This window comes from Microtus oregoni, unplaced genomic scaffold, assembly GCF_018167655.1.
Source record: "Microtus oregoni isolate MIOR12 unplaced genomic scaffold, Mior012 000097F_ref0000449, whole genome shotgun sequence".
Classification (NCBI taxonomy): Eukaryota; Metazoa; Chordata; class Mammalia; order Rodentia; family Cricetidae; genus Microtus; species Microtus oregoni.
In genome coordinates, this window is record NW_024544710.1 from 4,090,353 (window position 1) to 4,103,712 (window position 13,360).

Genomic DNA, 13,360 nt, shown 5'->3' on the forward strand with positions numbered 1-13,360 from the left:
TTTGCTTCTCTCTGCCCCTCTGAGAGAGAGCCTTGGCAGTTTGGACCCCAATAAGTCTTTCTTTTCTACCCATGGAGTGGTCCAGGTCTACTCAAACTAGCACAGCTCCAAGACATGAAGCAGACATGGTTAGTACAGCAGCCAAGCATGCTGGTGTACAAGAGGTATTCAATAGAAACTTATTCGTTGTTTCTACCTTTCCATCAAAGACAGTGTGGTTAAGTAGTGCGTAGATTTTCTGAGCCAGTTCTTCCTTATTGTGCTTGAAATTCCTTCCAGAATACTCTTTTAACTTCTCAATGTTATTCAAGAAACATCCAGGAATTTTGCACATACGTTTCCTACAAAGGTAAATTCAAGTGAATTTTTCATGGCTAAAGAAATAGGAGAAGACATGCATAAAGGTCTAAAAACTTGCTGTTCTTTCCTTCCGGCTCATCATATATTAACATTTATTTCCCAGGCTCCATTCAGTGTTTCTCTTTACTCTTGGCACACATTCTCAAACGTTATGAGGCCAGGTTTCAACCTCAAAACTGATAACTACACCTACAGCTTCAGTCTCTGATGTTTCTGATTTTTCATTTATTCAATGTAAATTCCCAACACATTTATGAGTCTATCTTTAGCCTAAGAGGCTCCATAATGAAAATTCTGTCACAACTGACAGAAAACCTTGGAGGCATTTTGAATGCATTTTCCCTTACCCTGTGTTCAACTGGGATGTGAACTGCTATCTTCTGACTGTGGGCTCTCCCGGACAGCATCTGCTTTGCAACTCAGGTTCACCTCTCTCATCAAGACCTGCCTTCCCCTTCATAGAACAGCACTCTCTAACTACCAGGCTCTTTTCATTCTAACCCAGTACCCACTCACCTCCAGATTCATTTTGTTTCCTTCTGGCTTTTCCTTGACCAGCTGGCCTGGTATTCAAGGCCTGAGTCAATGTGATTCTAGCCACTGTTTCCAGCTACCACTTCTACTCTGCTCAAAGTGGGCAGCTCAAACATTCCCTGGAGTGAATGGTGATTTCCCATTGTGCTGCGGCATCAACTCTTTCCCGTGATACAGAGTGACCCATCTCTGCCTTTCCTGAGAACCACCAGTGGCATTTTAGTATTTGCAAAGAACCTCTCTTTGCATCATATCATTGTTTGTTCCCATCTCTATCTTGCAAATGAGGATACTAAAGCTCAGGTGTCTGACCCAAAAGTCAGAGACAATGGATCTTCTGACCCAAATCCTCAATCTTTCCATTAAACCATGATTGGGCCAATGCTCAGTTGCTACTGATGTAAATAGAAGTGGGTTTTTTTAAATTTGCTTTTTAGTGTTTGGTTTGTTTGGGTTTTTTTCTTTCTTTCTTTTTTTCTTTGGTTTTTCGAGCCTGTCCTGGAACTAGCTCTTGTAGACCAGGCTGATCTCAAACTCACAGAGATCCGCCTGCTTCTGCCTCCCAAGTGCTGGGTGCTGGGATTAAAGGCGTGCACCACCACCGCCCAGCTTTTTTTTTTTTTTGGTTTTTTGAGACAGGGTTTCTCTGTAGTTTTGGAGCCTGTCCTGGAACTAGCTCTTGTAGACCAGGCTGGTCTCGAACTCAGAGATCCACCTGCCTCTGCATGTGCCACCACCGCCTGGCTTTTTAAAAATTTATTTTACATCGCGACTGAAGTTTCCCCTCCCTCTTCTCCTCTGCCCCAATCCACTTCTCCTCTATTTATGTTCAGAAAGGGGCAGGACTCCCATGGGTATCAACAAATCATGGCATATCAAGGTAAGGTAAGACTAAGCACCTTCCCTTGTATGAAGTATGAAGAACAGGTTCCCAAGAGCTGGCCAAAGTGTTAGGGACAGGTCCTGCTCCCATTGTTAGGAGTCCCAGAAGTAGAGCAAGCTACACTGCTGTGGAATATGCCTTTACACTGTGTGAATATATGTCACTGTGATTGATTTAATAAGGAAGCTGACTGGCCAATAGCTGGGCAGAAAGAGATTGGGCTAGAGAGCCAGACTAGGAGACTGCTGGGAGGAAGAAGGGGAGAGCCTGGAGTCTTCAGCAGAGAAAAAGAGAAACAACATGAGCATGCCATACTGAGAAAAGGTACCAAGCCATGTGGCAGAGCGGAGATGAGAAATACAGGTTAATTTAAATGTTAAGAGTTAGCTGGTAACAACTCTGAGCTATTGGCCAAGTGTTTCCAACTAATATTGAGTCTCTGCATTTGGGAAACAGCTATGAGACAGGAAACTCCATCTATACTACACAACTGTAACATATATGTAGAGTACTTAGGTCAGTCCCATACAGGCTTCCTGGTTGTCAGTTCAGATTCTGTGAGTCCCTATGAGCCCAGGTAAGTTGTTTTTGTGAGTTTTCTTGTGATGTCCTTGACCCCTCTGGTGTCTACAACCCTTCCTCCCTCTGGAAGTGTTTTTTTTGTTTTGTTTTGTTTTGGTTTGGTTTGGTTTGGTTTTTGTTTTTTTTTTCTTTTTTTTAGGAGATAGGCTCTTGTCACATAGGCAAGGCTGGTCCCAAACTCGTGGGAATCATTCTGCCTTTTCCTTCCAATTGCTAGTATTTACCATATGTGCCATTATACCTGGAGGAGGCTTTTAAAAAATTATGGCTAGAACAAACCACAACCAGATAGAGAAGCCCACAGAGCTAGAAAAATGAACTGCCAACACAGTGAGTTTGGCTTCACAAGCTCACATTTTTGCTTTAACACTAGATATGTATCAGCAAAGGCAGATGACAACCACTACCATCTGTCAGATGCAGCAGAGAATGGGACCTCCGTGTCTACGCAGAGAAAGCTAGCCTTTAGACTTATTAGCAAACTTTTCCTCAAAGTTTGTGCACCCCACATCCAAACTAACAACAAGCAGCCTAGACAAGAGCTATGGGCAGCAGTGCAGGAGGCTCTCAGAGAGATGGAGTACAGTAAGATAGTGGTAAAAATTCAAACAGGCTAATCACCTTCAGATAGGGTAGTGACAGGACACCAAGAGGCAGCTTCTCCTTTCTTCTGTCATTCTCTAGCAAAGCAACCTGGCTATTATCAAAACAAGCATCCCTACAGACAAAGCAGCTTAAACGCATACATAGAAACTGAGTGTGGTGATGCATGCATGCCTTTAATCCCAGCACTTGGGAAGCAGAGGCAGGCAGACTTCTGTGAGTTCCGGATCAGCCTGGTCTACAGTTACAGGACAAGTTCCAAAACTACAGAGAAACCCTGTCTCAAATGCTCCCCCCTCCCCCGCAAAAGAAAAGCATATAGAATCCAGAGATGAAGCCTTGTTGATAGGGGATCCAAGAGCACACGGTAAACTGTCTCAATCATCTCAGCCACCCAAAAGCACAGGGACACAGTCTTTTTTCTCAGATCTAAACTGACCTCCCCTACCCAATGCCTGGCATACCTTTTCCCCTTCCCCTCCCTGAAGACAATTTTTCTCCCAAAATATAAGCTTAAGAGTATCACCAAGCTGAAGTAGCCAGTTCATCCCCAAGCACCACAAAACAAAAAACCCACAAAAAATCAAAATGCTTACACACACACACACACACACACACACACACACACACAGATGCTTCTTCAGATATACTTTCTCTCTTTTTTCTTTTTTCTTTTCCACCAAGACAGGGTTTCTGTGTGTGGCTCTGGCTGACCTGGAACTCTCTATAGACCAGGCTGGCCTTGAACTCAGAGATCTGCGTTCCTTCTCTTAAAAATAATTCAGCTGTAGCCAGGCAGTGGTGGTGCACACCTTTAATCCCAGCACTCAGGAGGCTGAGACAGGCAGACCTATGAGTTTGAGGCCAGCCTGGCCCACAGAGTGAGTTCCAGGACAGCCAGAGCTACACAAAGAAACCCTGTCTTGAAAAACAAAAACAAAAGATAATTTAGATATAAGTGTGCATTACCCCTGAATGGAAGTAAAGCAGGAGATAAAAATTGAAATCATATTTTGAGGGGGAAAGTGAGATTTTAAGAATCGAAATGAGAAAATGTAACAACTTCTAGCTTAAGTATTAACATGTCTTTGACTCATACAATCACTTGTTTTTAAGGGCTTCCTGTGACTCTTAAAGAACTCCAAATAAGCTGGGCAGTGGTGGCGCACGCCTTTAATCCCAGCACTCAGGAGGCAGAGGCATCTCTGAGTTGAGGCCAGCCTGGTCTACAAGAGCTAGTTTCAGGACAGGCTCCAAAGCTACAGAAAAAACCCTGTCTCGAAGAAAAACAACAACAACAAAAAAAAAACTCTAAATAATCTACTTCACCCTAACCTTTTTTTCTGAGTCAAGGACGCTTTGAAAATTCACAGGATAGCATTGATGCAGCTCAGTGACACAGTGCTTCACAGCATGTTCAAATCTAAGGACTCTAACCCCAATCCTGTCTAACAAAACAAAACCGAAGAATACACACAAAAGGGGAAATGTGTTCATGGAGAAACCTGTAAGTCATTTTTAACTACCTTCTCTTTGAACTCAAATCAAAAAGTAGGCTCTTTCTCCACTGTAATTACTTTCTTCGTAGCTTTTTGAGATAAGAATATCAGGTAGCTTCAGTCTGGCCTTGAACTCGATTTGTAGAGGGTGGCCTGGAACTCCTAATTGTCCTGCCTCTGCCTGCCAAGTGCTGGTATTAATGTGCCATCACATCAACTGTATTGGCTTATTAAGTACAAACTGATGACCATCAGGCTGTGTCCAGCCTAATACATATTTTGGCTACATATCCATCTTTGTCCTGATTTTAAGGACAAATGAAACTTTAGAGGCCAGAGCTGCTGTGAGGATGAAGGAAGCACACTCTGCCAGGTAACTACTAGAATTTAAGTAGAGCACACAGGCCTGGTCCTTTGGCTGGATGGCTGGGGGTAGAGGGGTATACCATGACAACACACAGGACCAGAAGATGACCTCATCACTCTGTATGTACATGCCCACTTAGGGTCAGAAACTTTCATCTAATCAGACTCCTGTTCATTCCCTTGGAGTCTCTAGTATCTCCTGGATACTGGAATCAAATCCCATGCAAGTGAGTACTTTAGCAGTGCACATATCCAGTCTTTGCAACTTTCAACTTTTGCTGCAATGGGTTTCTTCTGTAAGGCCCCAATTTTTTGGTCCACTATCAGTTAAAAAAATAAATAGTTGATTGTACCCTGAACATCAGTACCATCAAGCAGAAAGGGAAGCTCAAAAAGAGCTCTTCTAAACTGGGCGGTGGTGGTGCACGCCTTTAATCCCAGCACTCGGGAGGCAGAAGCAGGCGGATCTCTGAGTTCGGATCTCTGAGTTCGAGGCCAGCCTGGTCTACAAGAGCTAGTTCACAGAGGCTAGGTTGCATAAGCAACTATGATGCCTGTATGGTGTACCCCATATATATCCCCAGCAGCACCTTCACCTAATTTGCATGTCTAACCTTGCCTTTTGCCTTCTTCCAGAACCCACGCACGGCACCAGTAACTCCAGCCAGAGACTTCACTCATTTTATTTAACAAATTTATTAAACATCTGTTACATGCCACTCACAAGGCTCTAGAGAATAAATCATTAAGAGTCCTCTTATAAACAAACTACCAAGAGGACAAATTTGGCAACATGTTACGAGAAAAACTCCAAAACTGGGAACGCTGCATAGAGGACTTGACAATTCGAGTAGTGGGGGCATGTCAAAGATGATGACCCAAGATATCATAGGGACAGGAATTCAGGGGAAAAGCACTCCATGGGGACTGAACTGTAAATGCTAACATATTGGAGCATAAGATGGACATGGGAGCCCCCACCCCCATTTGCAGAAAGATCCTTTTTACTCATGTGTACGTGCCCTTTTGCCTCTACGTTTCTTTAATGGCATGCATTTGGCAGGCTGGTCTGATGATGTGGGCTCATCAGGGGGACTAGACTCTGCAGAGGCACTTGGCAGGCTGGGCACATCCTGTGAGACTACCCGACGCCGTTTCCTACGTGATTTAGGTGGAGCCATGCATATAAATCTATTCTTTCTTTTCTTTCTCCTTTGTTGCGCCAGCAGAGCGGCAGCCTTTCTCTCCTTGGATTCTTGGGCTGTAACACTTTGCTGGAGCTCTGGCTCCAGCTCGGGCTCAGGCTCCAGCTCGAGCTCCGGCTCAGGCCCAGGTTCGGGCTCCGGCTCGGGCTCTGGCTCGGGCTCCGGCTCAGGCCCAGGTTCGGGCTCCGGCTCGGGCCCAGGTTCGGGCTCCGGCTCGGGCCCAGGTTCGGGCTCCGGCTCGGGATCTCCCTCTGGCTCTGGCTCGAGATCTCCCTCTGGCTCTGGCTCGATATCCCCCTCTGGCTCGATATTCCCCTCTGGCTCTGGCTTGAGATCTCCCTCTGGCTCGAGATCCCCCTCTGGCTCGAGATCCCCCTCTGGCTCGAGAGCCCCCTCTGGCTCGAGATCCCCCTCTGGCTCGATATCCCCCTCTGGCTCGATATCCCCCTCTGGCTCTGGCTCCCGCTCAGGCTCGGGCTCGGGTTCAGGCTCAGGCTCAGGCTCAGGATCCCGCTCTGGCTCGGGCTCAGGCTCAGGCTCAGGCTCAGGATCCTGCTCTGGCTCAGGCTCAGGCTCAGGCTCCCGCTCGGGATCCCGCTCTAGCTCAGGCTCAAGCTCAGGCTCCCGCTCGGGTTCGGGCTCAGGCTCCAGTGGTGGTTGTTTGGAACTTTTTCCAGGGGCCCCTATTTCACAAACATCAGCAGATGAAGTAGCCCCAAGAACAACACAATCAATTTCTTTTTCGAGAACAGGCATTTGGCACTCATCACTAGAAACATCTTTTTTCTGCTCAGAACCCTTTAAATTGGGACTGTCATCTTCATCATCGATAACAATTACTTGAGACTTCTGATCGCTGGAGCCCTTAACGTTAGAAGACTCATCAGAAGAAGACTCGTCAGAAGACTCATCTGAAATTCAAGAGACATCTATAAATATACTCCTTCTATCCAACCCACTCTGTATATACAGACATCAGCAGGTTATTGAGCACAAATTAAAAAAACTGAGTGTTTGGACATTCTGAATCACAGTTAAAAATTATACTTATAGATTGTTTTCCCTGTATTTTGTGTTTTACTAAGAGTAATGACAGATAAATTAGCAATGAAAGTATTATGTATGCTATGCCCACTTTAAAATCACATTGTCTAAACAACATGAAGTATTTGCTCAGTTGTTCCTAAACACAAACCTGCTGCCTTGTGGTTCACAGCAAAATGTGGGCAATTACATCAATAAAGTGGTATCTCATTTATATCAAGTTAAAGTTCTCTAGCTTAAAAAAACTTCTTTATTTAGTCCTATGACGTAGCTGGACTTTTGGTGATTTCTACCTTATACAAATAGTGTATAGAGTAGATAGTAGTTGGTACCTCCCCCAGCTCCAGTCTCCACCAAGCTGGAAAGAGGACTGAGCCATGCCTCTCACCCTCTCCTCTTCCTTGTCATACCCACCTATAAAGGATGGAAGGAGAGGAAGATGGAGGAGTGGAGTCTAGGCAAATAGAACCCTAAGGCAGCAGAAGAGTTGCAACTGTGTTAGGAAACAGATCAAGGTGAGGAACCCAGCCATAGTTGGGCAGTGGTGGCTCAGGCCTTTAATCTCAGCACTTGAGAGACAGAGGCAGGTGGATCTCTGTGAGTTTGAAGCCAGCCAGGACTGTTATACAGAGAAACCCTGTCTCAAAAAAAAAAGAAAAAAGAAAAGAAAGAAGAAGGAAGCCAGCCATACTGACATCCAGCACATAATGAAAAAAGGGCGGCACTGGCCTCAAGGTCATTATAAACTTAAAAATGTGCAGAGTCAGACCCTAAAACTGCCACATGTGACAAGGCTTCAGAGCAGCTATTTCTCTAAGCAAAGATGATACTTGCCTTCACTGCTTATTTCACAGATCTTAGATCTCTTTTCCTCATAGAGAGAGTCAGAGTCTGAGTCAATCACCACACAGCTAAGTAATAAGGTGGAAAAAAACAAAAGAAAAATATGAGCATAAATATTCTTTCCTTCTGGGCAGTTTCCATATTTTCTACAATAAGCAGGATTACTTGTTAAGTTTTGGTTGTTTCCTACTACACTAACGCTATTCCCCTTTATTGGAACTACAACCTTTCAATTATTCCAATTACTCTATACACCTTTCCCCTTTCTTACAAACTTCCCAAAGGAGGCGTCTGTCGGCTACAAAAAGTAAACTGGGTCTTGTCAGAGTGCAAGTACTCAAAATAGTTTTGGTGGCAGGGAAAAATTCATTGGGAGCTTATCATTCTTCAACTCTGAGATGAATTTGTGTAAGAGAGCCAAAGAGCAAAGGTTCTCACTGACCCCTTGTCAACTTGACACAAAGATATCACTGGTAAGATAAAACCTTTCCTTTCTTGTTCATCAACAAGATCACACATTAATAAACATTACAATATAAAACATTACAAAATTTACAAGTCCCGGAGTATTTAAAATTCCAAACACTTAAAAAAATTTTAGTATCTTTAACATATCAAATCTCTTAAAATCCAAAGTCTTTGTAAATTTTCAAAATCTCTTTAGAAAGTTCAAAGTCTCTCAACTGTGGCCTTCTGTAAAAATCAAAACTAAGCACTATCTTACTTCAAGAGGGAAGAACCAGGGCACAGTCACAATCTGAATAAAGCAAAACCAAACTCCAACTGTGTAAATAATTCAATGTCCAATATCTGGGTTCAAGTCACGATCTTCTGGGCTTCTCTAAAGGACCACTTTTCTGGCTCCACCCACTACAGCCCACACAGATTGTCTCCTAAGATCAGGACAACTGCACTCCACTACTGTTGTTCTTGGTAGTTGTCCTATGGTACTGGCATCTCCAAAATGCGGAGGTCTCTTGCTGCAATTGCGCTGTAGTTTCACCAATAGCCTCTGCTGGGCTCTCTTCAGGGACTTCAGCCCTGCCACACAGTGCCAAGTCTCAGCTGCTCTCCACGATACCTTCATGACTTCAAAACCAGTACCACCTGGGTGACTCTTATACACTACCAGGTTCTGCTGCCAACACAAGGTACAACCTAGGTCACCTCTGGAGTACCACTTCTGTGTGCTAATTCTGAGAAAACACTTCCCACAAGATTTCACCTCAGCGATGGTGTGTTCTTAATCACTGCTGATTTCTCAGCTCTAGTTGTCCAGCATCAATTATCCCAGCAAAGCAAAGGTTTTTTTTTCACTTTAGTGGTTTTGGTATCTTGATAATCACAACCAATTCTTCCACACACAGATTCTTAACACAAGATACGTTAACAGCCCTAATGAGAGTCTTTAAGTGATTTCAAATCTTCCCTCTGGAACTTCAAAAACCACACCTCCATCATCTGCATTTCTCTCAACACTAATCTTTCAAGTTCCCATAGAACATTTCACTAGGCTTTGAACACTCAATGAATTTTCTGGCCCCGAAGTTCCAAAGTACTTTCACAATCGACCCCCAAATGACATGGTCAGGTCTGTCATAGCAATGCCCTATCCTGGCACCAATTTCTGTCTTATTGCTGTGACGAAACACCATAACCAAAGCAACTTGGGGAGGAAATGGTTGATTTGGTCTATACTTCCACATCAACGAAAAGTCAGGACAAAAAGGCAAAGGAGTTTGGAGTCCTGGAGGCAGGAGCTAATGCAGAGGACATGGAGGAGTGCTGCTTACTGGCTTGCTCATCATGGTTTTTCTCAGCCTCCTTTTTTATAGAACATAGGACCAACAGCCCAGGGATGGCACCACCCACAATGAGCTGTGCCCTCCCACATCAATCACCAAGAAATGTCCTACAGGCTTGCCTGCTGCCCAATCTTATGGAGGCATTTTCTTAGTTGAGGTTCCCTCCTCTCAAATGATTCTAGCCTGTGTCAAGCTGACATAAAATTAGCTAGCACATACTCTTTATCCCAAGATATAATACTGGAACTCAGAGAAACTCTGCCTCAGCCTTCCAAGGGCTCTGATTATAGCCACAAACCCTCTGTATGATATACTTTTTAAAAAGTCATCATTGTAGGGGAAGTATATAGTGTGTGTGGGTGTGTGCATGTACCACAGAACACAATTGGAGGTTACAGGACAACTTTGTGAAGTCACTTCTCTTTCACCTTTACATGGATTCTGACGATCAAACTCAAGTCATCAGGCTTCTGTGGCAAGTACCTTACTTAACCCAGTGATCCATCTCCTGAACATGAAACATTTTTATGATGAATGAAAAGCACTCCAAATACCTGTTACTATATTTTTTTTGTATCCATTATAGATACCAAGGCTAATCTATTTCTACTGTACATGATCTCTCTTTTTTTTTTTAGTTTTTCGAGACAGGGTTTCTCTGTAGCTTTGGTGCCCGTCCCGGAACTAGCTCTTGTAGATCAGGCTGGCCTCGAATTCCCAGAGTGCTGGGATTAAAGGCGTGCGCCACCACCGCCCAGCTGTACGCGATCTCTTTTAAGCTGCCAAGTTGATGGGCCTTTGCTATCCTATTTACTATAACCTTAAAGAACCTTTCTTTGAGGCTGGGTGGTGGCACATGCCTTCAATTCCAGCACTCTGGAGTCAGAAGCAGGCACTCACGTGGTAGCCTGTAACTGGTTGTAATTCTGGTTCCAGAGGGTCCAACAACCCTCCTCTTGCCTTCATGGGTACAAGGCACACATACATAACAACAGGCAAATGCTTATACACATAAAGATAACTAAGTATTTTTTCTTTTTAGAGTCTTTTTCCTGGTCATGGTGGCACATCTTTAATCCCAGAATTCAAAAGGCAGAGACAGGTGGATCTCAGTTTGATGTCAGTCTGGTCTACATAGTGAATTATAGGACAGTCAGAGATACATAGACTGTCTCAAAAAAAAAAAAAAACTAAAAACTAAATGGCTTCTCTTAATTTCTAGCACATGGTCATCTTTTGGTTCTCACCCGATTTCTATGCATTCCTTACTCACTTCTTTTCCTACAACTTACTGGGCCAGATCATTGAAAGCTCTAACTGCTAGGTTAAAAACCTTGATTTTTATATGATGAGCTATTTGAATTGGGCATCAACATAATTTCAGTACACTCAGCATATTCACCTAGAGGCAAGATGCAGACTAGATCACAGACAAAACGTCTTTTTGACTGATGGAGACTAAAAAATCATGGTTCAAAGACATTTTAAAAATCAAACTAACTGAGCATTCATTTAATCCTAGCACTTAGGAAGCAGAGGCCACAAGTTCAAAGTCAACCTTATCTACATAGTAAGTTCCAGGTTAGCCAGGGCTACATAGTGAGACCCTGTCTCAAAAAGCCAAAAACTAGCCATGTGTGGTGGTGCATGTCTTTAATCCCAGCACTCAGGAGGCAGAGGCAGGCAAGGCAGATCTCTATGAGTTAAAAGCCAGCCTGGTCTACATAGTGTTTCAGGAAAACCAGGGCTACATAGTGAGATCAAGTCTTAAATAAGCTAAAAACTATAAATAAATAAAAGCAACAAACAGCTAAACAGTTAAAAATGGCCCAAGACTAGAATCAGATACTTTAAAACTGGTTATAAACTCAAACAACCATCGTGATTCTGTAAGTACCATATAGTGTTTATTCTCAGAGAAAATGAAATGTTTACTCTTAAATTTTCTTACCCAGAATAGTGGATACTTCTGATAGATAGATAGATAGATAGATAGATAGATAGATCATGTTTCAACAATTCTCCTTACCTGGCTTCTTTCTGTGGCAATTTAGTCACAGCTATAAATCAAAGAAAGAAAAAGCATTAAGAAGCATGATAAAATCTAATAGCTCATGTCTTTTATTCCTGAAAAACAATTTATAAATTAGAGCTAGTGAAATTTACATTTTCCCAAAACTGGGGACATAGGTCAGTGGTAGAACATTTGCCTACTACACCTTGGGCTCTTTGTCCAGCAATGGAAAGAAGGTCAAAGAAAGGAAGAGGGGGAGGAAAATAGAAAAAAATAAAAGAATTTATACCCCCAAGAAAGATTGAGAAGAAATAAAAGATGACCCAGGAACCAAAAAGGAGTAAACAACACATTAAACACACACACAAACAAACACGAAGATCTGCTCTTGACACCAGGGAAATAAACTTCAACATCCCAAAGAGAACAAGACTAGGACCAAATCAAGCTAAGTATCCCAAACCTCATTTCAGTCATCTACAAAGATGCTCGATGTGCATTACTGTGGAAAGAGCGGGCTACTTACAGGTTTTGCTGCTGCTGCTGGCGCTGCTGCTACTGCTGCTGCTGTTGCTGCTGCCGCTGGTGCTACTGCCGCTGCTGCTGCTGCTGCTGCTGCTGCCACTGCCGCTGCTGCTGCTGCCGCTGCCGCTGCCGCTGCCACTGCTGCTGCTGCTTGAATCCATGTTAAGAATATAACTGGGGAAAAAAAGAGGCTTTTACAGTGAGGGCTAGGGAGGCAGAGGCAGGCGGATCTCTGTGAGTTCGAGACCAACCTGGTCTACAAGAGCTAGTTCCAGGACAGGCTTTAAAGCTACAGAGAAACCCTGTCTCAAAAAACAAAAATAAATAAATACAAAAACCCTGAACCTAATCTTTGGGGGGTGGGAGGGCAAAAAAAAAAAGAAAAGAAAAAAATAAAGTGAGGGCTACCAATAACACAGGCCATATAATATCAAAACTCTCCAATAAATGCTAAAAACAAGCAACTTCTGAAATGCAAGGGCATAAAATACTTTTAAGAGCTTATGTGCCGGGCGGGGGTGGCGCACGCCTTTAATCCCAGCACTCGGGAGGCAGAGGCAGGCGGATCTCTGTGTGTTCGAGACCAGCCTGGTCTACAAGAGCTAGCTCCAGGACAGGCTCCAAAACCACAGAGAAACCCTGTCTCGAAAAACCAAAAAAACAAAAAAAAAAGAGCTTATGTGCACTGGATGGTGGTGGTGCACACCTTTGATCCCAGCACTCGGGAGGCAGAGGCAGACAGATCTCTGAGTTTGAGGCCAGTCTGATCTATAGAGCAAGTTTCAGGACTGGCTCCATAGTTTACTGAGAACCTCTGCCTCAAAAAACAAACAAACAAACAAACAAAAACAAAAAAAAGCTTTCATGTGTCCAGGTTGGCTTCAATAGCAAAATAATAATCTATTACATTAGATACTGAGGTGGCATTAAACCCCATGTAATATAGAACAAGACCTTGAAGTTTTTATCCTCCTGCCTCCTCCCTCTTGAGGATTGGGACTACAGTAGTATGCCTGCCATGCTCAAGTTTATGTAATGCTGGTGACTGAACCCAGAGTTACATGCATGCTAAGGTAAATACCAACTGAGCTAGATCA

At 43.5% G+C, this 13,360-nt stretch overlaps 1 long non-coding RNA gene across 2 annotated transcripts; it reads right to left on the reverse strand.

Annotated features, from left to right (window-relative positions):
• Positions 1-264: 264 nt before the first annotated feature.
• On the reverse strand, positions 265-12,321 carry LOC121442911. Of its 2 annotated transcripts, none has more exons than XR_005973613.1 (3): positions 12,265-12,321; positions 11,754-11,784; positions 265-341 (listed from the first exon to the last, which is right to left on the reverse strand). It is a non-coding gene; the product is annotated as an uncharacterized LOC121442911 (long non-coding RNA). The 2 variants fall into 2 exon arrangements; XR_005973612.1 differs by lacking the exon at positions 265-341 and adding an exon at positions 7,917-7,987 and having other exon boundaries at positions 12,265-12,312.
• Between the last annotated feature and the right edge of the window lie 1,039 nt (positions 12,322-13,360).